At 40.9% G+C, this 26,941-nt stretch overlaps 1 protein-coding gene across 4 annotated transcripts in view; it reads right to left on the bottom strand.

Moving 5' to 3' along the window:
- The window catches only part of thrab (thyroid hormone receptor alpha b), a 161,670-nt gene extending 142,336 nt beyond the window's left edge, over nt 1-19,334 (bottom strand). For 2 of the 4 annotated variants that reach the window (XM_040014016.1, XM_040014018.1), the window contains exon 1: nt 18,806-19,334. The gene's annotated coding sequence lies outside the window, so the exon portion shown is untranslated. The remainder of the gene's footprint in view (nt 1-18,805) is intronic. The other 2 variants (XM_040014017.1, XM_040014015.1) reach the window with 2 other exon arrangements.
- Between the last annotated feature and the right edge of the window lie 7,607 nt (nt 19,335-26,941).

Below are 26,941 nucleotides of genomic sequence, written 5' to 3'. Positions count from 1 at the left end.
CTATATATGAAAACCCGGTGCTTTATTCTAAAAGAGTTGGAACACAAAAAGAAGATGCTATTCGGAAAGAAAATCCACAGAGCTTGAAGCTCATTGGATAACGCCTAAGTGCTAAACAAAACAAAGGACTTACATGGAGTAATGCATACTAGGAAGGCTTTATTGCACTGAGTATTAGACAGCTCATTTCTTTATCAGCATCGATTAATCTATTTTGATAGCCAACAACCGGCTTTAGCAGTTGCACCTTTATTGCACTACTATTGCTGTGGTGTTTAAACACGGGCATAAAAATATCACCCGAGCCAAACATCATTACTTGAGTAATTTGTCTGAGCAAATAAAAGATAAGCAGGGAGCAGAGATTACAAATGGCAGTATATGAGCTTCTCATTAATATTCCTGCCTCCGATCGTGATGCACAAAAAGAACAGGTGATACAAAGAGGAGTAAAAATGCTCTTTTTCTAACTTGTCAGCCTGAGAGAGACTGACTTGTTTCCTCAACAGCATAACATGTCTTCACATGAGCTTCATTCTTGTGACATGCTTTGGTGCACAGCGACACACAGCCACACCGAGAGGTCAATGCCTGATTTAAAGGTTCAGCAGATGTTCACAACAGATTACGTATGCGGCAGTTTTAAAAGCATTAAATAATATCAGCTGTTCCTTGAGGCTTTTTCCCTTCTTTCTTGAGTCTCACCACATAATGAATACAACACAAGCCCCCTTCATCCCAGATGCTTGTTTGGAAGATGTTTGGAAGATGATATAGCACATATAACTGGATTTGGGGCAGAGTTTCCATATTTTAGCAGTGACTACAACTGATGCTTTTAGGATGAGTAAACCCAGTGATACTATGCTAGGATGTTTTTGTTGAATCTGCAAATGTGAGAGATTTGGTGGCATTTCTGTCTACACTTAGCCACTTTATTAGGTGCACCTTGAGTCACATATTGATATAATATTTTCAGTATAATATCTCCTGTAGCCTCAGTCTCTTACTCTTAGCTGTTAGAAGTGGCAACTGGTGTGGACAACATGTCGGGTATTCAGGATGCTCGGTTCGCTTCGGTTGCAGAAGAGCATATTTGAGCTGCTGTTGCCTGTCAGCATGAAGCTGTCTGACCATTTTCCACTAACCGCCGATATCAACAAGGCAGTTTCATCCAGAAAACTTCAATTTACTGCATATTTTCTCTTTTGAAACTGCAGTAAATCAGCAGTTTCAGAAATACTAAGATCAGTCCATCTGGCAACCATGCAACATTCAAAGTCACATAATTAATTTTTACTCCCAATTCTAAGAACTTCTGTTTAAGATTCAGCAGGTCATCTTGACCATGTCTACATGCCTGAATGCGTTGAGTTGCTGCCAAGTGACTGGCTCATAAGAAATTTGTGTTAACAAGGAGATGAACAGATGTCACTAATGAAGTTCCCAATGAGTGCATGCAAAGGTAAGTACTCAGAACAGTAATGGGGATTGTAGGAATTCCTCTCCCAGTTCTATGACAATGTATGCTGGCTGTGTCCAGATGATGGCTCCACCCACCCAGGTAATAAGCTGTTTGTCCCTCTGCCTTCTCGAAGACAGTCTAGGACCAAAAAAAACAAGAATCAGACTGAGGGCCATCTTCTTCCCCAGAGCTCACACCTCATGCCTAAAAAGACAGGGACATGCACTTTACAACATGTAACTGCAATGCTACCTACTGTTTATGTTTCCCTATTGGGTTTATTTATTTAATGGGTTTCTGTCTGTGTGTTCAATATCAGCTGTTTAAAGATGATAACTACCTCACAGAATTTCATTATGTGACTGAATAATGACAAAGAATCTTTAAAACCTTGGATAAACCCAGTGATATATACAGCAACAACTAGGAAGCTCTGACCCTGATTATTGTTAGAATTTTTATTTTATTTTATTTTCCAGAAGAAAAGCAAAATAGCTCATGTTAAAAAAAAAAAAAAAAGTGTCACACAACATCAAGAAAACTTGATTCACTTTTGCCCTGACTGAAAAATAAAATGCCATTACTTTCTGCTCTTCAATCAGAAGTCCATCAGAAAAGCAGGTGATGGAAAAGGGAGCGAGTACGAGTCTGTTTGTTTGCTCTGCAATCATTCTGAGACCGCATAAAAGGATATTTACTAACAGGCTGTTACGTTTTCTTGCAAAGCTGTTTCAGCTTTAAGTATTGTTCCATTTTCTCGTCATGAGCTTTTCAGTCTTCGAGTTTAAAATAAAAAAAAAAATCAGTATGCCGGTCCTGCAAACCAATATTTTGCAAGCACAGTGTGATGCTTATCTTCACAATAATAAAAGAAGATGACAGCTTCTGTGAGGACTGTTAATCCTTTTAGACAAATCTCAGCTTTAGTACCGAGCCATTTATCCAAAGCTTGACATTTTAAAATGCATCAAGTTCTTCCACATGAAAATAGAACAGGACGGCGCACTGACGGGAAGACTACTGTTCCCAATCATCAATTTGTAACCATGGAAACAGTAAATAGCCAGTCAAAATCAACCACACTCACACATTGCATGTCAATGTAAATGCACAATATGGAGGCCGCTTTGCCTACAAGCTGGTAGCCCTTTTTTTTTTTAAGTAAAAAAAACAAAAACAAACAGCTATAATAAAGACATTTAATGCAAATGCATGAAGTGCTGCACACTGCTGTATGCTGAGTATGAAGAAAGCAAGCAAACAGCAGTGAAGGTAATACAAAGTACAGTCTATAAACAGTATAACCTGTATATTGTGGCCAAACTGAGCAGGTTGTTTGGCTTTTTTGCTCCACAATTGTGACGTCACGGAATTACAACATTATCCGTGTCGTTTCCTGTGGGAGCAGGCCTCATTGTGAGGTGCTGGTACTGATAAGCGGCTATTGGTCACTTTTTGCTGTTTTAACAAACAGTTATTTTCAGTTTTTAAAAAAACCGCAAACATTTTATTGCATTTTATTGGCAAAATAATTAACTAGAATAAAGAGAAAATAACTGACCCTGTGCTCCTTACAGCACACATATGAATAAACGTTATTGTTTCCTTTCGGGGATTTCCTGTTAAAATGAATTCTGAGGGGACCCAGGCTGCTGTTTTGGAAAGCTGCTGTCATGCATTTATAACTAATGCTTCCTAAAAGAAGTCTGCTAAATGCTGTCAATGCCAGAGAATAGCCTCAAAAGGAAATGTTGCAGGCTCTCCCTCTTTGCCAAACCACCCGCTGAATCACGTCCATATGTTTGCACAGTATGCAAATCACGCAGAGTTACTTAAATGTAAATTAGAGTGAATGCATGCCTCCATCTGTGTGTGTGTGTGTGCGTGTGCATTCAAGAGCCCCTCTTTCCAAACCCGTTGACCCGGTCTAACATCAGCATCTATAGAACTCCACACATGCATCTGATGGTCCTTTATTTTGACTTTGTTGCAATATTTATTCCGCTAACGCTCATTCCAGCTCTAATCCGATTCATTGTTCCTCCGCGGCTCTGTCTACAGAGTTAAGTCAATTCCACATGGAATTAATCCAGTGTGCTTTACTTTTGGAACACTCTGTTGGTTTGCATAGTTTAAAAGCTTAGCTGTTACGTATGGGCTTGAACACGCACTCTCACTCACAAACACACAGTGCTGTAACAGAGCCAATGAGGAGATTGATCAGCTGGGTTGCGTCCAAATTAAAGGCAGTCCTCTGCAGCCATGCCAGGCATAATAACTTTCTCCTCCCTTTGCACTTTTCTTTGGCTGGAATAGTGGGAGAGTTGGGGGGGGGATGCATGCGAGACAGAAAGACAAAGTAAGATAAAGAAGGAAAGAGAAGCAATTGGATAAAGTCTTGACACCCATCTTAGAAAAAGAAATGCCTGGCTCTTAGATGTCTGACCCATTTTCAGCTTTCGCTCTCTCTTTCTCTCTAATTTCCTTCCTTTCTCTAATCTAGAGTAAAGAAGCTCTGGGACTCTGATTCACTGAAGCAGCAGTGTGCCGCAGGACCAAAGCCAGCACAGACAAACACGTATACGTGATCTAGAGTATAGCACCAGACCATGCTCTGCTTCAACTGCTGATAGTTTTATATCCTTTGAGTGGCCTTTTATGGGGATGTGTGTACCCTATGCACGGCAGGCGCATGTACTGTATGAGCTCATCAGTATGCATGGCGAGAGGCCTTTGTTCCCAAAGAAACGGTTCAATAATCAATTATTCACTCGCTGGAAATACACTGGTGCTCATTTCTAATAATAAAATCTGTTGGCACAACAGTTGGATGCAAAAACAAAATACATATTTATTGCATTTCTGAAGCACACAATCGACTCACATTAGGCCAAAACGATGAACATACAGTATGGCATTAAATAGAGTAATAAAACATAATGGCGCCCTCCCACCAGTTGTTTTAATGCATATTACTTTCACATTATATAGTGTTTTCTGTATTTGAGTTTTTCGAGTGCACTACGCTTACTACATAACTTTTTCTGCATATTTCGCAGTCGCTGCGAGTTAGTTTTAAAGGTACAGTTTCCCCAAATTAGTAAAAAATAAAAGGATAGCTGGGAGAGATGTTATTTTTTTAAAAGTAACATTTATCAGAGGTTATAGTTACTACATTTCATTAACCCTCCATTGTTTGTGGCTGAAGTCTGATAGACGGTAAGAGCAGAGTGAGACTGTCTTGATCAAGATAAGCTCGCAAACACTAACAAAGGATGGGCTGCATGCTGCATCATTTCCTGTGAACCCCTTGTTTACGTGAAGTTAATCTGAATCCTGTGCAGGCAAAACAGATTCTTCCGCTAATGACAAAAGAGGCTAAATAAAATAAAAGTGCGTAGCCTGATCTTTTTGTTTAGGAATTTGGCTGCTATTTAAAAACTGCACATTTAAAATGATGCTTGCAAATCATTGTAAAAACGCCCGGTGAGAAGGAGAAATGCACAACCACACAACAGGTGCTAGCAGTAACTTTGGTAGTCAGTATCCTGTCTAATAACCTTCTCTGCAGGGCTCTTTGACAGCAAACCTGCCTTGAGGATCATCACCGGTGATGAAAACAGGATGCAAAGTTTGCAGTAGAAGAGGCTGCAGTCTAAAGGACTGAAGAAGACTATCAGGGGCACGAGCCCAAAAAATACACAACATTTTCTTTGACATTAACAGGGTGGTGCAGCTTAAATCCACCCCCCAGGGTCAGACTGCAACAGCAAGACTTTCATTCAGATGCTGACGTTCTTCAGCATCTGAAGGAGAACGCTCAAAATTATAATTATAGCACAAAGGCAGCTGGATGCACGTAAATGTTGGCCGCCCTACACGCCAAATTTGGCTCCCTTTGACTTTGTCCTTAATTCCATAATGAAATTCAAGTTTATAGTTCACCGTGCTGATACAGTGGGGGATATCATGTCTCAGATGCTGATTACTTCAAAAGGAATACCAGACAATCGTGTCGTTTTTGGTAATAAACCCAAAACAGCAAAACAACAAGAATCAGATGGACCTCTGCAGGCAGGGAGGGTAAATAACACCAGAGGCTGGCTTCAGTCTGCTAATCCCTCGTGTCAGATAAGGTCTGACACACTCATACACACACACACACGCACACAACCAATAACAAGGGGAAGCAATAGACTGTTAACAATGTTTTTTCACGTGACACCTGATATGAACACTGAGAGAATAAACAAACTCATAATACAAACACGGTCTTGGCACCATTTCTCCCTTTATGCCAGTTCCTCACTGTAATGTCATCTGTTTATAGTTCTCGCTCCCTCTCACACACAAACCCGAATGGAAGGTCAGAGGGGTTAGCGCTGCCTGCCTTGGCACAAAAACAGGGCTGCAGATGTGAAAGCACGGAGAGCTCGCTCGCTCTGAGGACCAGCTGGAGCCCGTCCAACCTGGACAAGGGTCAGGGACACGAGTGAGAGAACACAAGCAGCAATCGGAGCTTCTTCTCAGGGGCCTGCCGGCTTGTCACCTTCTTCAGTCGCCCTGGACCACCTTAAAAACAAATCTATAAATCATCGGTGGACTCATTTGATTATTTTCACAGTTCACTTTCACACCTCATCCGTTGTTTCAATCATCAGTTTGCTCTTGTTGATGTTTCTCTGGTGCGTTTTATGTGTTTTATGCATGCTCAGGACTGGACAGTATTCACAGCTTGAGAATTTTGCAGTGGTACAGTGTACCCATGTCAAAGTAATCCTAAACAAGAAGCTGTTTCTGTCATACAGGGCTATTGGCAGCTGCTTTTGCCATCCAGTGTCATCTTGCAATAAACAAAGCCGAACAGTTGTTGTTGGGCACAGAAGTAGCCGCTCACTGGAGACAGTTTGGACAGAGCTGTACAAACAGGCAGCTGGTCGGCCAGCGGAAAAATGAAAAGGATGCACCTTTGTGTATATACACAAATCTGTGCAAACTAGCGACGCGCCGATTATGAAATGCAAGTGTTTAAAACACGAACTGATCAATGAGGTGGATCGCTAACCCATAATAAAAAAAATGAGACATAAAAAAGGGCCAGCATCAGTAGTAAAGGCAAATGAATGTGAACATGTGTTCATTAAAGGGCAGTGATTTATAAAATTTGAAGCTGACGACGTCGTAACTAAGAACAGCTGTCTGCATGTTTGGGAACATGCATGTGCGGGTTTTACATGCTGGTTTGAAAGCATGCACGTACATGCATGCGTATCGTTTGTCTGAGAGGCTGTGCAAGTGTGCAATGCTTGCGTGCAGCTTGCCAGAATTTCTGTGTCCAGCGCTGCCAGGCAAAGGCTACTTCAAAGCGGTAGTGCAAACTAATCACAGAGTGGTTGCCTCACACTTTGCCTATTAAGTTTCCTTCTAGCAAGGCCAGTTATGTTGAGCCTGTCGTCGGCATCAAACACATGGAGACGGTGCAGAAACACCGTGCTCTAAGAATCAGAATTACACAAGCACACACATATTCCCACGCATACTATTAGCACCATCCGAGTACACGCATTAACATATAACACAGCTCTCACTACATGCCCACACATAAATTCTGTTACTTTCAGTACAAGTGAGAAACTGAATGAACTTGGACTACACCGATCTCTGCTATGTGCCAGCGTTTGTTGATTGGCTGCAGTTGAAACAATTCAGATGAGGAATGCACGAGGCTGCCAGATCCAAAAGTCTCTTGGTTCTTGTACAAACGCATACACACATGCACATGCACTGCCTCAGGGTGCTTGGCATTAACTTTGCACTCTGGACCTCCCAGTGTGTAGCTCTCCATCCCTGCTTGGCTAGCAAAATTAACAGGTAGAGATGAAAAGCACTCCTTGACTCTCGTGCGAATCCTGTCATGCAGAGACAGACCACTAGCCAATACTGGCCTACATATACCGATATAGACGTATACGTTGACCAAAATGCAAATGATTTTGTGAAATTGTTTATTCGGCAACATTCAGACTCCACTGTTTACAGTCCTTCACTTTCTGCAGCACCTGTAGCAGAATAGCATCATGGATGACCAGACTGTACAACATACACAAATGTTTTGTGCACAATAAGCTCAGAAGGAGTGCACATCTAAAACAACCCAAAAAACTAACAAAGGCTGGCTTTGAAAACAGGTAAAATGATCGCCTCAAGGCGCTTAATGCTGTACGATAAAGAACCTACCATGATATAGGGAAACCCCAACAATCAGACGACGCCTTATGACCAAGCACTTAGATGACAGTGGGAAGGAAAAACTCCCTTTTAACAGGAAGCTCCCTCCAGCAGAACCAGGCTCAGAAAGGGGCAGCCATCTGCCACGACTGCTGTGGGTGAGAGGAGTGAGTTTCATTCACACTATCTGCCACTGCTCTCTGTGACTTTCTCGAGTCTCACTGTTCGCACACCCAGTGAAGCACAGCAGAGAGAGAGTGCTGTCAGCAAAAACACCACTGCAGCAATCAATGAGTAATGACATCCACCCCAGAAAGCCAGTATCAGCTGGGCTCTTTTGTCATCTATATTTTAGTGGATTAAACCATCCTTGGAGGTATTTAAAAAAAAACTGAAGCATAGACTTAGTTAAAATGCTGCGCGGATCCCTGGATTAATCACAAATTCCAACTGAGCAAAGCTAGCAAGGCTATGTGTAGACTGAGGGACCTCGGTGGGTTTTTCCAAATCTAAAACTGCTTCCACATTTCTGTAATTCTTGAAGAAGTTTTCCGAATTTAATTACAGGATACTCCTAATCGGCCGAAAGACCTTGCAGTGCAGCCTTCTCGAAAACAACCATTCCTATACGCTGGATTGATTTTTAGTTTTGAGGAAAGACTGGAAGCACAAGACTGGCTCTTCTATCTTTCACTTTATTATTTGCAATTTTCACAGGTGGAGTAGAACAAATTTCCCTTTGAGCATTTCAGTTTACACCTTTGACTCATTCAAAACATAGACTGATGGGCAAACCTGATTCCTGATAAAAAAAACAAATTAATTATATTCTTTTTTTAATTACATGCTCTAAAAATCATCTCATTTCACAGTGTCTGACAGGAAAGATAGGCCTGTAACTAATTACTAGATTTTCTTTGCTGATTAAAATGCCGTTATTAGTTTTATTTATTGGTTATCTGTAAAACGTTACCTTCGGATATCGAGTTTACAATCCTGCGTTATAAAGAAGAGCATCAAAGTCGGCATGTGGGGTTTTTTGCTCAGCTTGGCTGCACAGCGTGAGTTTTCTATAACAGCTTTAAAAGGTTAAATCCATACAGACAGCGAGCATCAGCAAATGAAGCCTGTAGGGTTGCTTTGGATGAAAAAAAAAAAAAAAAAAAAAAAAAAAAAAAGGTCACAAAGGTCACATCGCCTCGTTTTAGAAATATTCCGAGCATGAAGCAAGCCTCTAAAGTGCTCATCTGAAAAATACTTTAAGCCTTCAGGACCGAGTGGCAGATCTCACACTGTTTTGACAACCATTGCCTTCATATGAATATGTATTAATAACAAATTCAAATGTTTTGAAACACATTCTTAAAATGTGCGAGCTAATTACAATAATCCTCCCTCATTATTATTATTGTTCCTTGAAAAAGCAGAAAACGCAAGTGTGAAAAACAACTGTGCTAATGTGCCAACGTGCAGGAGAGATATTAATCAACAGGAGATGACTAATAACCCCGCTCCCGATATAGCGCCCACCAACAAATTTCTGTAAAGGTGATTGACATTTCCTGTTAACAGTAAGCCTCTCCACAAGCCACAGTGTGCCTACCTGCAGCTGTGTTTAATGACAGACCATTTCCACAATCATCATTCGATCACAGGCCAGCTGACAAACCGATGTTCACAGAAACACTCGGGCTCGAGCTGACCTCGCTCAGCCGGTGGCCGGCTTCACTTTCTGTCAAACGCGGTGCCTTCGCCGTGACGGGAGGAGGGAAAATGGCCATCGGGGGGAGGGGGGGGGGGGACAAATGACGTCTTCAGAAATGTTTGGAAATGTGATGTCAGAAAAAAAAAAAGTTTCCTCAAACAGAAAAGTGCACGGCACGCAATAACAGAGAGCCTAGTGTGGGTAACTGTCGGTCACACTTCAAAGGAGCTCAACTAAACTCTGAAGTGATCTTTTAACCTCACAGACAGTCATAACATAAACCAACGTCTAGTTCCTTAGCCCGGGGGAATATCCTGCATGCACATTCATATTTGCATCAGTCAGACAGGAGTTGGGACTGCTACTGTGAAAACCCCACATATGGACAAACTAGAGGTCACTCTCTGGCTTAAGAAGCAGTTGCTTTAAAAAGTAGTGAAACGAGAGCAACCTGCCATAACTAAGCTGATTCAAATCTTGATAATTCTTAAAAGCAGAGTCCTAAACCTTTTTTAAATACCTAATAATATCTCACAAATACTTAGCAGATGTTACTTCGAAGTGTTTGCACAACACCGATTCCCAACCAGGGATAGCAGAGTGTATACAGAATCAGTGGTTCATTCAGAAAAATAGAAATAACAATTTCAACAACTGATCGGACTTTTAGTTACCAGTAACTAACAGTAGTAGATGGATTAGTGGTACAAAGTGGTACTTGTGCCGTGGGCCACAAAGTTTCTTCATCTTTAAGCACCCAGCCATAAAGTCTGCCTTACTTCATTCTATAGAGTTCACCGAATGCGAGCATGGCACCGTAATAGGATGTCACTATTGCAACACGTGATTTGGTGAATTTTTGACCCTCCTAGATATTTCTTGATCAACTACCAGTGGTATCATTGCAAAGTGGAAGTATTTAGGGACCACAGCAACTCAGACACAAAGAGGCAGACCATATAAACTAGTTAGCAGGTACCAAAGATGTTACAGCTACCCAAAACAGTGAAGTAAAGCTGAAACAGTTTGACAGAAGTAGCAGATAAGCAGCTACCACAAAAGCATTATAAGACAAACGGAAGTCCACACAGGAGAGGATTAGCAGCGATGTGGTGGCCAGATACCAAGAAGTGACAATAAAAGTCAGCAAAATAACTTTTAGCAGCACAAAGTGGGCAAGTCATCTCAACCTTGAAGTGGCTGCTAGTTGCAGATATGGCATAGGTACCACTGAATTATATATGTTCTATAATATATATAAAAGGGTTAACTAACTAGAGCTTGAAAGGTCTTGGGTCAACCAACCTTCAACTTTAAAGCAACGTGCAAGGAGGATGTGTGCATAGAGCTAAACAGTTGAACTTTCAGCATTGTTAAATGAATATTCAAATTTGCAGAAATTAACGACGATTGTTTATAGCTTCCACTTCCAAATTTCGCCTTATACCCATACAATGACAGATAAGGGTATTCTATTCTATTTCTGCAAGTGCTGCAGTACAGCTGCAAATGTAAGCACTGAAAATGCAATTGTAACATCCTCTGTGCAAGCACAATTTGCACTCTTATTTGTTGAGTAATATCCCACTAAAATAAAATCAGTTGAAAACATCTAGAAGATGGCTAGTGGTCACACTGAAACGGGTACTTTAGTAGAGAGTATACGAGCACCCCACGAGCAAGGCTGGTGCTGTAGATCAAGCAAACACGGCCTCATTACTACACTTCTATTTCCACACCATCTAAAGTGAAAAGCCTTGGCCCTAATGAAAAGCTGCATGCTATTCTCCCGAAGGCCAACTGTAAGTGTAGCTACTTTGCAGCACTGCACGGAATAAGTAATGGCCTTATCCTCACTTCCAAAGCAAAATAAATAAATAAAATTACAAAGATTAAGAGGTGGCGTTTCAGATCTTGCCAAACCATCAGGTGCTGGAACGAGTCCATCTAAATTTCCTCAAGCGTGACAGATTAGGAAAAAGAGGGAGCAATAAAACTCCTGCTTCTACGGCCGACCATTCATTCAGCTCCTAAATCCGGGGGTTTTAGCGGAATTCGAGCTGCACTGGCTTCATAGAGAAATTAAATCCTGGTTTCCCAAAAGAAGTAATCCCGGTTAAGTTCTATTCAACAATACAGCCCAGCAGCAGCAAGGCAAACACGTTAAACACACACTGATAGGATAAAGGAGGTCAAACTGTCCTGTACTCATGGCTTTTTCTTTTCTGCGCTAATGAAATGCTGAGTGATGTACAGTAAATGCTGGCAGGACAGAGTATCCATATCAAGGCTTGGGTCTGAGCCAAAATTGTAATTGTGGATTTTTGTTATAAGCATCTCTTTGCTCAGAGTTATTCATTACTCCAGCAGATTTTGTTCGTTTGGCTCCACTGCTTTGTAGCCCTGTCAGCTGCGCTCTGCTCCCATATGCTGCGAGGTATTTAGCTGTGATTGTGATCTTTATTCTTTTTACACAACAGCTTTTTCAAAGGTGCAATGTTTCATTTTTGACAGGCATTTTGAACTATTTTCTGATATTTTACACGTGTCATATGCACAGTTTAGGGATTAACCGATACACTGGCCTAATATTGATATTGGCCACGATGGTGCGGCTGCTGTTTGCCTGATGGTAAATAAAGACATTGACTGATGCCTGTGACTAATTTGTTGTGTCATATCAATTATGCACCAGCGAATCATGCAAAAATAGTGTGACGAAGAGCCAAAGGACTTTTTTTTTTTTTCCCTAAGGAAGCTTTCTCTGGTTCACTGGCAAAAACAGAAACCAAAGTTAAAATAAACATTTACATTTAAAAAACAAAAAACATCAGTTTTGATGCTGCCTATCAGTAAATCGACATTTTGAAAATTAGTATTTATAAAGAAACTGACAACTGGCACATCCTTGGTACAGGGATACATCCAGGACATTAGAAATAATCTATGACAGCATTTAAAACAGCTATCAGCAGGGTTTTTCCGGGGTTAAAATGAGCAGTTGGGGTTTTTTCCTACACATGTAAGAGACTGATGCACAGCACACTGGTAACAGGTCACAGCTTGATGAAGTTTGCATGCTGTCGCTTGGTAAAATTTGTCACCGAAAGGCATGCTCTGCACAGAAAACCTCTGTGCAATTGCTTTGGTTGCCTGCAACCACTCACCAACCAACCAGCTACGGAGTACACATTTTTATCCCAGCGACCAGAGGTTGCCAGGGGGTTTGCCAACTGGTCTCCAGGCTTGTGTGCCTGAGGTCTGAGGTACCAGCTGCTCCTCTCACACTAAAAGCAACAAATCTGTGTCACTTAACTCAAAGCAGATCATAATTACAGTGCTGATGATGTTCTTGAGGCTCTGGCTAAAACCTCTTTAGTAGCTACCACAAATATTTCTGTGCAGGAAAAAGTTTAATCAAGAGTATTATTAGAGTAAACTTACAGTTATCTTTGATTACTTTTATTTTCAGCGTCCTCCGCTGTTGTACTCACATACAAACTTATAATCACACAAGGAGTTCTCAAAGGACCTCTGATTATGAGCCGATTAGCTTCTGCCCCAGGGGCGAAGATAATGAAAGCATTATTGCCCATTTAATCCTGGATGCCCATGTAGGGAATCTGTCTGGATTAAGCTCTGAATCTTTATAACTTTTTTTTTTTTGTAAGTAGCCACTTTAGCGTCACGGGAACTGCTTATTCAACATGTCAACAAATCTGCATAAACTTAGGTGGCTCTCACAGAGAGACAAGAGAGAGAGGAAGCAGTGCCAGCAAACGTCGGACGGACTCCACCTCGTAAAGTGCTACGCTTCACCCTGGCAGAAATAAACCTCACAGCCCTTGGTGCCAAGTATTCCCGTTGATGAAAAGCTAGTTGTGAGTGGCCCCAGTCGTACCCCGGCAGAGCCAAGCTGACTGGCGTTAATAAGAAAGAAGGGCGGCTGTGTAAAACACTCTTGCAGCTCTTTCTGGCCAATAAAGGCCATTTTACAAGTTATTATTTTCCCCGGTGATTTGGAAGGTGGTGAAGCAAAAGCTGGCAAAGAGGAGCGGCAGCAGAGAGCAGCGACGGTTCAATGGGAATGAGAAATACAAAAGATAAAGCAGGGGAGCCTCTGGTAACCATCTGCATTGAAACCACTGCTTAACAGAAACAACTGAGAAAAAAAAAACCCACCTACGCATTAAAACGAAACCTAACCTACAAAGAGAAGACAAAAAGGAGGGGCCCAAACATACTACACTATGAAAAAGGGAAAAAAGAAAACCACAAACTCGGTACCCGCTGCTGGCTGACATCTGATGTAATACATCTACTAGTGTGTTTGTGTGCTAGAGGGATGAGATGCTGCAGTATCTAAAAGACAGCAGGACCCCCAGAGGTTTGTGTGAAGACTGGTGCAGAGCAGAGTGATAATCTCTTGTCCTGCTCACCAACACAGCATGCTTATCAGCGGTGGAGCGTCACGGGCCTCTGAATGCAACACGCAAACCAGCTACGACATCACACTGGAGGGTTAGCCTCACTCTTCTCTGCTAATGAGGTCTGAATTGCCACTTTCCATTAGAACCATTACCGTGTGCCCAAAACATTACAGCAGGATGGCCTGCTATTAAACTGCAGCCGAACCAACGATCTGGTAATTGAAATAAATAATATGAATACATTTTTGATAAACATCAGGACAAAAATGTCAAAACTAATATATTTGCACTTTTCTGCGTTGTACAGCAAGAACTTAAACACATGACACGAAGATGTTGGGGCTTAGAAACTGGTAAACTGAACTAAACTGGTTTGTCTGGCATTATTCAAGCAATTTAAAAATAATAAATTATTCAGTAATTAAAATATCCAGGTCTTATACTGCTTTCTGGAACACAAACTGTGTGTTACTCTTCTTCACAGTGGATTATTCGATTTTTCAACACATTTTGTTATTTGGGGGTTTAAGTCTAATGAAATTACCAAACTATAAGGACATGTGTGTAATTAATAGTAAGGATGTTACCACTGTTCTGGCAATTTCATATTTGATACTAACATCATATGCATTTTTGTATTTGGTGCATAACTTTCACCTATCACTAATATTAGGATTAGCGTTGCCATTTCTCACTAATGTGTTGGGCTGTGAGCTCGATGTGCACACAGTGTAACTGAGGAGGACACCAATCCTACACTGATAGTTCTGTGTATCAAAATTGTGTCACATGTTGAGTCAGTAAAAGGGAGGGAAACTGTAGTTTCTGTGTCCCTAACCACACTGAGACCAAATCTACACTCATTTGAGGGCTTAGGAGCCAACAGCCTTTGGGAGTGACTACGAATGTAAGAACAATTGGTTCGCTTATATTAAAGGCAGCGAGTCTGGGTGTGTTCAGTAAATAAGTGAATTTACTGTATTTCTAACAATCTGATAAATAAATATGTCCATTCAGCTTTAGCAAATCAAGCCCTAAAAAACAAAGGTTTTAACAATGACGCTACTTTTTGGGGTGCAGAGACTGCCTTTATACAGAAAAAAATGGGAGATAGTGCTTGTAAAAGGGTAACAGATTCACAGCATTTATTGTAAATGCACAGGTTTTGTTTAGGTATCTAATTAATCTAATTCATTATAAGTGACAGAAATAAGTAGAATTCTGTATTTTGGTGCCATAATAGAATTAATCAGCTACCTAACTGTGATTTGAAAAATGTTTTGCAGCACTGTCACAAAGAAAGAGCAAATCCCTAGTTTTCTGTATGTTATTCCAAGCTACCGTAAAACCTGTACATTTGCAAGCATTATACAGGGCCGGCAAACTCTCCAACAGCCCTAAAGTCCATCTAAATATGCAGGTTAACATCATTTCTTGTTTTCTTGCATGCTTGGACTCATTAATTAGTATGCATAATCATGTATAGGCACACTCAGTCAAAGATGCTGGATGTTTGGTTAGTCATCTGAGCACTCTCTTTGTGCATAAAGAGGCCAATTTCTTCGCTTGAATAAATACAAACTGAATCAAACATCATGAGCACTTGTACAGGATGTTTTTACTGATAAAATCCATCAGAATAAAGCTCAAAACATCTATGAAATCTATTCACGATTTAGATTCATGGTTTAATTAGTGGAAGGCAAAAACTCCGTGGGTCAACTCACAGATGTTGGGCAACTAAAGTCAAAGAGACAGTGAAGACCAGTGAATAACTGACATGTCCTATGGTAATCAAGAATGTACATTTATGGGGAAAAGAGTGCATGAGTACTGTGACAACCTGTGCTAATAAAATCCATGATCCAATAAAATCTATGACCCTTTACCAAGACTGTCAATTCTATATTCAGTACCTGGAATTTAGGTCCAAATGCACTCTAGGAGGTTAAAAAGGAAGGAAAACTTGGACTGAACCCATTCACCATACTAGGTTCAGGAATAGCTCTTGACATATTGGCCTACCCAGCATGCCCTCTGCCTCTCTAGACAGCTCTGACATCATTATACAGCAGATACAGACCAGGACATCAGCTGCACAGTCGAGGTTATATAAGTGAACTCTCTACGTTTCTTAGCATTCAGCTCTGCTGCCCCACCATGGGGAAAAGAGAGGGGATGGGAGTAGATGATGGGGGGGGGGGATAAGGAGAAGGAAAAAGAGCAAGGAGGCCAGGAAGAAAGACGAAAAGAAAGAGCGTCTGAAAAAGAGAGGCCCGCTGGGGCGCTTGCTGCCGGGAGAGACTGAAGGTCACCCTTGGCCCCCTTAAGGAGCCCCAGAGAAGAGAAGAGAAGAGAAGAGAAGAGAAGAGAAGAGAGCATCCACCATCCTTGTGATCTTTCAGGCAACCCTGTTACATCACACACTCAGTCAACAAGCAGAGCCAGGATTTCTTATTTCCTTTTCTTCTTTGCATAGAAAAAATAAATACATTTACACTAATAAAAGTGTGAGTGTAAAAAACATCACTTAAATTTGTCTCACACCTCATTTTCAGTCCATTTACAGTCACAGCCTCTAAACGGACCTCTAAAGAACACAGCTGCACTCGAATGGTGGATTTGTCCAAGGCTAATAATCAACCCAGGTACAGAACCCTGAGATTTAAACTGATAGCTAATGATTAATGAATCGCAGCCATCCGGGGTCATATCACCTCATCTGACATAAAGTAACACTTTTAGACTGCTTTCGTATTAAACCCCAAGACTGTACGGTCATTTAGAGCCTCGTCCAAAAATATGACTAATACACTTTTAGGTTTCAGGTCCTTTTGATGTGCAAAATTGCTCTCTATCTCTGAAGCGCTTCCAAATGTAAAAACTCTCCATGTTAAGATTTGCAGCTGGTTAGCATGTTTAAAACCTTATAGTCTGCTATCTGATACATGCTTCACTGAGCCAGAGAAAGTGTTTCTGTTGCAAGCTTGATGGATTCAACTGCAAGAGCCTACAGCTTTTAGACTGTCACCTTCTATCAGCACAGCACAAGCCGCTAAGAATCCAGATCCGGGAAAGGCGTTAAGCAGAGTGGTTACATTAAGTGATTTCATTATTATAGTGCTGTAATGTGGTGATGACTGCTTTTGCACGCAAACAGCTGCGAGTGCGCACAGGGAACAATCCCAGTTGCATTTACTAACGATCTGCAATTGTGCACAGTGGTTGTTTTCAGCAGGGATTCTCACATGCCTCGTGGGGATGATGAAGGTGTCAGTGTTGCTTGTCGTCTGTCAGTCGGAGCTGTTGCATATTAACAAGCATTATTAAGGTGTTTCTTGACATCATTAAGCAGTTCAGTTGGCAACACTTTGCATGTGGTTTGGCATTCATGCCAAAGCTGGCTTTAACCACCCTGCTGTATTGAACTGTACTCTATTCTGCAGCTCTTTATCTAAAACAAACTGTATTAGTGGATGCACAGCATAACAGCGCATTTAACAGCTGCAATTGCTTTAATGTGCTGATCAACTGGAACAATGCTCTGATATGTGCAATATAAAGTGATCAGATCCGACAGCGACCATCAGAGCTGTACTGGGCGTTAATTGTGCATAGACAGAAGCAGGAAGAGAAAAGGTCCTAAATGCTAGCCTGTAAGGATTACAGGGACTATTATGTAACCAGCTACATTTACACAAATGCACAAAATACATGCAAACATAGGATCTTGCAAACTTAAAAGTGCATACTCGTTTTGATCTATAGGACTGTTTGCAATGCAAGATCATTTCCAGTGCTTTAAAATCTTACTTCTGCATCACCTGAGCAGGGCTGTGGTGTCCATGAGAGGGAAACAGAGTGACACAACCCCCATCAGTGACACATTACTGGCCTCCCACCAATGAATGAGAGCATGGATAAAACCAGCGGTTGCATACAGTCCGTAGATTTGCTCAACCACCATATACATTATAGCTTTGCACAGTCAATTGCTATTTTTGCAGATTGATATTGATAAAGCAGAATTGAAAGTGGAATCATATGCCTCAGCACGATTGCAGTGAATCACATTAATGACTCAATAAGTGCAATCTGTATATTAACTATTTTCACTGTAGACACTTGTGTTGATGATAAGCTTTAGTACTATTACTAAATTATGGCCATAGCTTTTACTTCAAGAGTCTAAATCCCACCCTCTACAAAATGATGCTTAAACTCTTGTGCAACACTACTTTTGATTTAGTATTGCTTGCATTAGTGCACAGGAGCCTGAAAATACAATAAACAGTTTTTTCCCCTATTTCTGATCAAATATTCTGACTTCCTGTGGACCTCCCCTTCACCACCTCACTGTAAAAAAAAAAGAAAAAAATCCTGGAAACGCCCCTGACTTAAAGTTAATTTATTAGAGCCTTAAGTCATAGTAATAAGTATTGATCTGCAGTGCTCTTACTGATACTAGATTACAGACAGCACTGCAACTTCTGCAACATCCGAGGGAAGAAAAAGTTGGAAACCAAATTAGGGTCAGGTAACCGCCGCTTGAGGTTCCCTTTAGGACTGTAGGTGTAGCCTGTCATAGCTACTGATCTTTATCAATTAGGCTATCAGCCTTTATGCGTGTGTGCACGTGTGCATGCGTGATTTGACCGTGCGCGTCAGTGTGCAGCAGGCGTAAATGCCAAGCTGCACACACCACAATTAACCGCAACAAAAGCAAACAAAAAAAAGGCTCTATCAGTACCCTGACGATCACTTTGGGTATGCTGACAACTGCTAGCCGGAGTGATACGGTGGTGCCGGAGTGACGAGCAGGATTACCCAGCCCCTGCTGGACTCCACTCCGTGCGTTACCCTTCGCTGCTGATCCGATCTGTCAAACCAGCCCGGGCTACTGAGGCTAGCGCCGCCTAACAACTGCCTGCCCACCACGCTGTGAACGTCGTGTTTCGGCATGATCGCGACACTCACCTTCACCTTCAGTTACTCCCCACGCGGTTTGGACACAACTTCCCGCTGGGATACGAGGCGGAAATAAAGCGTGAGAAAGTCCCCGGGTTCATGCACAAGTGTAGCAGCAGAGAAGCGCTGGATGGCTCCCCCGTCCCCTCACTCCGAGCCCATTCCTCGGCCAAGCTGCTGCTCCTCGTACCGTCAAATTATCTCCCCGCTCGGACAACAACCCCCAGTGCTCCTTCCTGCAAAGCTTCAGCGCGGATTGAAGCCGTTTGTTTCCTCTTTTTGTTGCCTTCCAGTAGCGTTTGGATGGGCTGCAACGACATCGGGGGAAAGAAGCGAAAAAGAAATACTACACGCTCGCTCCTCCCTCCGCTTATGCCCGGTACAGTAAGGGCAGCGCTCGGCGGTGTAAGCACTTATTAAAACTATCTACTGCTCTCTACAGGAATTCCACTGTAAAGCACGCACTGTACACACGGACACATGTCGGGACGTTCGTGTCGCGTGAAATGCGGCGCAATCCTCTTCTTTGACTCGCCTCACTTGCCCTTATTTATTGACTTCATCATCACCCCCTCGGAGGCCCCCTCCATCCCCGTTTCCTCCTCATCCTTCCCTCCCTCCCCCTGAGAATCTGGGAGTCATTCACCTCAATGAACATTCAGATGTCATGAATGGACGTAACAGAGGCGTGAAACACTGTAATAGGAAACAATGTAAGAGCCGGGGAAAATATAATAATATATATTAATAATAAAATAACTAATATAGATATATACAGATACATTTTATTAATAGGATTCCACAAATAGCTATATTTTGATTGGAATCGGTTTGGACGTGCATTTTTTTAATATAATTGATTCGGTCTATTGAAGAATCAATAAAATTGAGCAATTTATTGAATAATTCTTTTAAAAAAAATCAAACGTAAACTGACTATATGGGAGTATGCCCATGCTTTTCAGACATTTTACACATGAAGTGATTAGAAATAATCACCAAAATAATTAATAATCCTTCCGAGTTTATTGTCTTGTTTGATTAATATCCCTTTACAGTTGATTTTTAAAGAAAGGTGGATAATGAAATATTTTTATTCAATAAAGCACTCGATTTTATTGATTCATCTGTTAGCCTAATCAATTATCATATCTTTTAAACATGTATGTCCAAACCTACTCCAATAAAATCTTTTTCTAAATAAAATTAAATTATCTACAATTCTAAGAAAATATTGTCTTATTTTTAATTTGATAGCACCAGCAAAAAATGTGGAAATTAAGGACAGGGGCAAAAAGGGTCTCGAAAAATGGTCCTAAAAAATGCTGGAGAAACATTTTGCAACTATTTAGGTGAGCATAAAATGTGCATCTTAAGTAGGGGTAGTTTTTCATGAGTAAAGCTCATCATCATCATCATCAATATGCAAAAATGCGCATTAAAACAAACTCAGAATAATTTTCTTTAATGTAAAATTGCAAAGACTTTGAATGTCTCATCATCTACAGTACGTAACACCATGAAATGATTCCAAGAATCTGGAGAAATCTCTGTACACAAGGGACAAAGCTGAAAATCAATACTGGATGCATGTGATGTTTAGGTCCTCGGGCGGCACTGCATTAAAGACGGGCGCGATTCTGTCATGGAAATCACAGTATGGGCTCAGGAACACTTCAGAAGTCATTGTGTGTGAAAGTTCACCGTGCCATTAACAAATTCAGGTTAAAGCTCCATCATGCAAAGAAGAAGCCATATGTCAACATAATTTTAAAACGCCGCCGTCTTCTCTGGATCAAAGCTCATTTTGACCTCTCTGCATTCAGTCATACGTCTTATTAATCTCTGTCTCTCTTCCACAGCATGTCTTTTGTCCAGTCTTCCTTCTCTCAACCCAACCAATCACAGCAGAAGGCCGGCCCTACGTGAGCCTGGTTCTGCAGGAGGTTTCTTCCTGTTAAAAGGGAGTTTTTCCTTCCCACTGTCGCCAAAGTGATTGCTCATAGGGGGTTGTTGGGTTTTTCTCTGTTGTATTATTGTAGGCGACTGTTGTGATTTGACGCTATATAAGTAAAATTGAATTAAATAGAATTTAAGGAGGGCAACTGTCTGGCTTATCAGAGTTAAGTTCAGAAACCTGCTGTCTCTGATGGTATGGGGATGCATTAGTGCCTATGGAATTGTCAGCTGTCACATATGGAAAGGGACCATCAGTGCTATAAAGGTATTAAAGGTTTTAGAAGAACACATGCTTCCATCCAGATGATGTCCTGTTCACGGAAGCTTATATATTTCAGCAGGATGATGATGATGCTAAACAGCTTACTGTGGCTATTAGAGCAGCATGCGTTCATAGCAGAGGAGTCGGGATGCTGAAGCGACCTGCATGCAGTTCAGGCCTTTGCCTCGCTGGAAGTGAAAAATATAACAAAGGAGACGCAGCACTGCAGAGCAGATAGAAACCTACATCAGACAATGAGCAGGCTTCAGACTGCTCTAAATGTTGTTTTTTTAACATTTGGCTCTAATATATGGTGCATCTTATATATTCCTTATTTTTAACTCACTGGATGTTAGAAAGGCAACCAGCAAGACTGCACCCCTTGCTGTGCCATTTCTGGTCTGCAAGCTGTATGTTTGTCACCCCTAAATTACTCATCATATTTAATAAAACGTGTTTTCTTCTCACTACAATCTCATTCTCGCTTTCTTGTGCATCATTCCACTTATCTAATAGCTAACAACAACTGTGGATACAGAGCGGATATTATTCTTTGTTATCATCAAATATAATATTACATTTAAACTTGAGAGATAATAGACACCACTTATTTTGATCAAAATAACAGCTGGAAAAACATAATCTTCTTTCTTGCAGCAAAATTAACACAATTGCTTCAAATAAGCCGTCCCGCTGAGATCCTGAAGGCATCAAGGATTCTATCATCAAATGGTAAAGTGCAAAAGCTTTCTTTTTTCAAAAAAAAAAAATATAAATAATACCATCACATCTTTTTTAGAATAAAGTCCAACTTTTTTTTTTCTTAAAAAGAGCATGGCGCCAGAAGATCTTATGAAGTGAAGCTTCAGGGATTCAAAAGCTTTCTCCTTCCTCTCTCCAGTCTTGAGAGACATCCTGTGTTTGGTGAATGTACAGCCCCTGAAAGCCATACGGATATTTCTGTCCAGCTAATCTTGCTCGCAAATATGCAAGCAGTCGTCAGCTCCGAGAGTGACACACTCTGTTGACACTGAACACCCAGAATGTGTGGCATTTACATTTCATGGGTTTGCAGAAGTGGAAATGTGTAAAGAATAAAGGTTTATTTCAAGTTCAAATGCCACTGCAGCACACACATGAACGATTTTTGTGTGTCTGCATTCCCACACAGGGCTTTAAAATGTGAACCCTAATATGAGACTTTCTGTTTGGCGTCGCGCTGGTGTCATTTGCTGCTTTGTTTCATTTCCTCTTCTATTTTCAGGAAGAGCCTGTTCTGTAAAATAAAGCGCCAATAACCAAATAACCACCGGCTGCTCACAGAAAGACACCAGTTAATAATAATGATGATGTATTCCTCTCTGTTCTGCTTTAAAGAGGGTGTCGAATAGGCGCGTGATTTACAGGCTTGCATCTGGAGTTTTTAGTTCAGATGTCATCAGTTTCAGCTGCTGCTGTGATAACGCCGAAGGACGCCAATTACTGAGGGACAGCAACCGTGTGCCAAATTGCATGGTGCTCCAGCCAGTTGATGCAGGACACGTTCACTCTGGATCAAAAATCAACCTGCTGGTGGAAATGAAGCTGGGGGATCAGCATGGTGGAGAAATGCACCAACTGTGAACTTTAGAGCAGTTTTAGTTTTTGCCAACCCATCCAGTAGTACAACCACCTACTGACACACAAAAGCAGTGCTGGGTTTATTCATGAGCAACTACTTTACAACAAGATCAATTTCAAGGATGAATATTAAATCCTCCAAGTGTCCAATCAAGCACTTTAATTACACACTGCACTACCTAAACTTAACCTTTGGCGACATGCTTTGCAAATGTCAGCCCTTCTTCCTGCACTGGCATAAAACCACTACAGAATCCACTAGGAGTGCATTACAGGCACTATGCAGAGATTTGGCTGTAAAGGAGCTGGGGGAAGATGCCATGAGGACATCTGGTCTGGAGAATGGATGGATGAATACGTGAATGAGGGCGAAGATGGACAGCTGGATGGATAATAGCCTTTCTATATGAATCTATTCCCACCACAGACTGTGGAGAAATGCATAGAGAGCATCTGGGAAATTCGAGACTTGGATTTGGATTCACCATTTATCAACATTACCGAAGCCACGAAACCAAAAAAATGCCAAATGGGAACACTGGCACAGTCAAATATGTCTGCAAAGAGTCTTTTTTTTCTTTCTAGAAATTGATGGAAAGCTCAGGATTGTATTTGAGACACTTACTGCGGTTAAAAAGACAAATAACTTGCAGTGCTTCACTTGGGCTTTGTGCAATTTGTCACTGTGATTTTGCATTTAGCAATCTATACAGCATGCACATATGCTGAAAATTATATGTTTTCCCCCTAAGTTTTCCTCCCTCTCAGCAAAATTAAAAACCAAACAAAACAGAACCTTTTATTTAGAAAAGAAAAGGTTTTTATGTTTCCTTTACAGAAATAAAGTCCAGCTTTATTTGATGCAGAAAGGACACATGTTGATGCTTAAAAATTCACCACAATCCACGGAGGAAATTCATTTTCTGACACTAAAAAAATTCTAATTGGAAACCCCCAGGCCGCACACTTAATATGTCCTCTTTCCCACCAGTGTGCGAGTGAAACCTGTGCCCATGCATATGCATATTCTTCTAATGATCGTTGGCTTTCTGTGAAACACACTGTATTCCCCATGCAATGAAATGTGTTATTTAAATAAAGATTTGCTTTACTGCTTGAGCTGTTAATGATCTCGCCTGGCTGTACATATAATAAGTAAAATTATGCCAGAGCACACGAGCGACAACCTTCAACTTTTTCAGTTCAAGCCCATATCTAAATGTTGCCGAAGCAGCCTTGGCGTATTTCCATACATTAAGGGCAAAAATGGCATTTAGAGCTTTAACACTAAACCCACTATTTTATTGTCTCTCTGCACTTGACGCTACAACGCTGAAGAGATTTTGGAGATTTAAAAAAAGCAATAAAAACTGTCTGCGTAGGTCACAGACTGAATTAAACCCCCATTTTCTTCCAGCGTTAATCCTATGGAAGCACTGATTGCCCGCCCTGCTCATAAATTAATTTTTACATATTGTTATTGGTACAATGTGTAGGATTTAAAAAGCTTGTTATAAAAAAAAAAAAAATGCTTATCAGTCAAAATGAGAAGAACAATGTAAATATGACTCTGATGCCAAATGTCAGAACCAGCTGTATAAATGATTTTTCAATTATTAAGCAATCTAACTGGGAGTGCTTCTCTTTGGTAATCTTTGTTTTTGAGCACCAGAAAGTCGATGCATAAAATGCAATTTCCACATGAGGAACTCATCTGAAAATACAATAAATATATTTATGCCGGCTAGACCACTGAAATCAAATGAACGAAAGGTAGCTGCATCTTGAATCCCTTATTCAGACCACAATATTTCACACTTGAGAGGACAAAGGAATAAAAACAAGTGGTTTAGAGTGAGCATTAGTCATGCCCATGCCCTCGATTTAACCTCATTTCCTTCTTGCCTTTTGCACTTGTATTTTTGACCCTATCGCTGATTGTGTGTTCCTTTGTTGGTATAACAACAAAACCCCACTTTAATGGAAAGCTGCACCTGTGACATTTGCAAGGTGATCCTCTGCAACTGCAAATGAGCAGTCAAATCCTTTTTGAATATGACTACAGAACCCCAGCAGCATCCACCATTCTGACAAACTCTTTAAACAAGCTTAGTGTGTTTAGGTAAAGGAGCAACACTTTCCAATTAAAGTATACATTTTTCAACATGAATTGTCCGGTGCACGGGAGTGAGAGTTAATCTAACAAATGGCTGTCAGAGCCCGATACTAGAGATGCTCTGCTCTGAATAATGGATCGCTCCATGCGCAGCTTGTACTCTGCCTTAATTGCACAAGTACCTAATCTAGCCCGTAAAGATAGCGATCTCTGTTGACTGAAGTTAACATATTGTTCTTTGCTTAAATACAGGCCCTGCTGTGCTCAAGGTTATGTGCCAGTACAATACAATCAACTGCTGGGTTTTAAAACGTTTCACTTCTTGTGTTGGGGAAACAATTGAAGAGGGTCCTTTATTATTTCAATACATTCTCAGACATTCGTCTTAATTTTTTAAGAATATGTGAGATCAAGCAACCGTGGTTACTTATACTTTTATTCATAAATAAATGATTAAAGAAAATAAAAATAAATACATTTATAAATAAGATAATTATAAAAGCAACTTTTTTCATCTAGTATAATTTGTGTGTGATCTACTTCAAATGTCCATTTCTAAGGCTCGAGTCACACAGGCCTACAGACCAATTGGGGACCCCCGACAACCACTGATTCCAAGGGAAAAATTAGTACACCCTGATTGGTTGCTGCATGCTGCTGATAGTTATTGTGAAATTTATTGTTAAACATATGCCTGGAAATCAGTGAGTGTTCCTCTGGTATCCACCGGTCACTAGGGAAAAATGTGTATTTGCTGACTGGAGAGTGGTTGCAGGAGGTTGCTGGCTGTAATTAGTCACAAATAACATGTCTTTGTTTCATTATTGTTACACAGTAAGGAACACAGGTTGTGTTTTATTTACTTTTTTGTTAAATTAATGAAGCTGTGACACTATGGATGCAGCGAATTCCTGACATTTCATAATCAAAGAGCAAATGCAAATGGATGGCCTTCAGTTTTTGCAATGTGTACTATGACGCAGCAACTATGCATTTGTCCTTGAGGCGGAATCCAAGCGGACTAGAAAAAAAAAGGATAATAGGAATAACTACTCAACTGTGATGTTTGCAGCTGTCCTTGTCCACATCTGCAAGCGAGCATAATTTTGGCTTCAGGGTGACCAGATCCCAACAGACTAAATGTGGTGTAAAGAGTGTGTTTTGCAAGCAATAATATGGGACAGAAGGTTCTCTGAAATTTTAATTTGTCTTTAATCTGTCTGTCAAAATCACACAAACTACTGAGGTTAAAAGTATCGATTATGTAAAGGGCAAAATGACGGAGGTTAAATAGAAGCTGAAATCAGCGAGGATTCATAGATCAGCACATATTATTTTGAGTTGGGAATTCAAAGTGGGGGAAAGATGATGGCTTCTCACACTTATGTTAAAACAGAGTCAACTGAAGAATTCGATTTTTGTTGTGTGGTGCTCCTAAGCACTATGATTCATTTATTAGTTAAGGTAAAAATGCAGAATAATTGACTAAATGCACTTTAATTCAAAACATGCTACATGCATGTAAAGCTACTTTTAACTTTGTCACATTTGCAACCATGTCTCTGCTCGGCAAAAGACCACAGACTCACTGTGGAACAGTGGCAGAAAAGCAGGTTAATGCTGACGTTTTTCATCCAATGTGCATCTCAGTTTCAAATACTGCAGGGAGTAATGGGATGAGAGGGAGCAGGCGAGCTGACAGGCTTTACGTCTTTAACTCTGCAGCAAGATTACCAACTCCTATCGCTGTGGGAAGAAAACTACCTGAGGCGTGTGCAGAATCAACTGCTGATATGTGTTTTGCACCACATGCAGTTAATCACCGGCCTGACAACCATTCACATTCACACCTATGGAAGCAACAGATCTGAGGCCAGAGCATTCTTGCTGTGAGGTGATGATGTTAACTGCAATGCTTTCACTGTGCAAGAGCCACAACCAGGAAAAACAGCCTCAACATATCTCACTGATAATGCTTCAGTCACTCAGGCCTAAAGAGCGGTCAGCCAAACTTGTGTATTCCCCAAAAACACTTTTTTTGGTTGCTTGCCATTCCTGCCTCAAGTCAGATGCAAAGCAGGTGCTGCACCAAAACCTCCAGAAAACAGAAAATAAACCAATGTTCTCGCTGTAAAGAAAAAAATAATGCAAAAAAAGTGGAAGGAGTATGTGCAAGCCACAAACTGGG

Source organism: Simochromis diagramma, unplaced genomic scaffold (genome assembly GCF_900408965.1).
Source record: "Simochromis diagramma unplaced genomic scaffold, fSimDia1.1 OVJJ01000669.1, whole genome shotgun sequence".
Lineage (NCBI taxonomy): Eukaryota > Metazoa > Chordata > Actinopteri > Cichliformes > Cichlidae > Simochromis > Simochromis diagramma.
Note: the sequence above shows the minus strand (reverse complement) of the source record. Positions and strands in the feature narration are given on the sequence as shown.